This window comes from Myotis lucifugus, unplaced genomic scaffold (genome assembly GCF_000147115.1).
Source record: "Myotis lucifugus unplaced genomic scaffold, Myoluc2.0 scaffold_259, whole genome shotgun sequence".
Classification (NCBI taxonomy): domain Eukaryota; kingdom Metazoa; phylum Chordata; class Mammalia; order Chiroptera; family Vespertilionidae; genus Myotis; species Myotis lucifugus.
This window is the reverse complement of record NW_005871307.1, coordinates 1,023,512-1,024,571: the sequence shown is the minus strand read 5'-3', so window position 1 is coordinate 1,024,571 and position 1,060 is coordinate 1,023,512.

Sequence of the window (1,060 nt, the reverse complement as noted above, 5' to 3'; positions counted from 1 at the left end):
GGCAATTAGGGTGATCAAGCCGGAGGGAGAGCAGATAGGCAGTTAGGGGGATCAGGCCAGGAGGGGAGAGCAGATAGGCAGTTAGGGGAATCAGGCCAGGAGGAGAGAGCAGTTAGGGTCATCAGGCAGGCAGGCAGGTGAGCGGTTAGGAGACAGTGGTTTTGGATTGTGAGAGGGATCGCGTATTGGAGAGGGTGCAGGCTGGGCTGAGGGACCCCTCCCCCCACCACCCGTGCACGAATTTTGTGCACCGGGCATCTAGTTGACATATAATATATAGAATAGCAATAACTGCAGAATACATTTCTAGAACCCCCATAGACATTCACCAAGATATATCCTCATATCCTAGGCCAGTGATGGCGAACCTTTTGAGCTCGGCGTGTCAGCATTTTGAAAAACCCTAACTTAACTCTGGTGCCATGTCACATATAGAAATTTTTTTATATTTGCAACCATAGTAAAACAAAGACTTATATTTTTGATATTTATTTTATATATTTAAATGCCATTTAACGAAGAAAAATCAACCAAAAAAATGAGTTTGCGTGTCACCTCTGACACGCGTGTCATAGGTTCGCCATCACTGTACCTAGGCCATAAAACAAGACTCAGCAAATTTCAAAGAAATTATACAGAATGTGTTCTCTGACTCTGTTGGAATCAAACCAGAAACCAATAACAAAATGTAGTTGGGAAAATCTCTAAACACATGAATATTAAACAACACACTTTTAAATAATCCATAGATCAAAGAGGATTCTCAAAGAGAAAATTTTAAAAAACATATAATTGAATGAAAATGATAACACAGGATATAAAAAAAAAGTGAGATGTAGGGTAAAGCAGGGCTGAGAGAGAAAAATTATAGTATTAAATGAAGAAAGCTCTCAAATCAGTAATCTATACTCCTGCTATAAGAAACTAGAAAAAACACACCAAATAAAGCATAACAGAGAGATAATAAAGAACAGAAATCAAATAAGTGGAAAGTGGGAAATGATATAGAAAATCCTCTGAAACAGAAAACTGGGTTATTTGGAAAAAAAAATCAATGGGA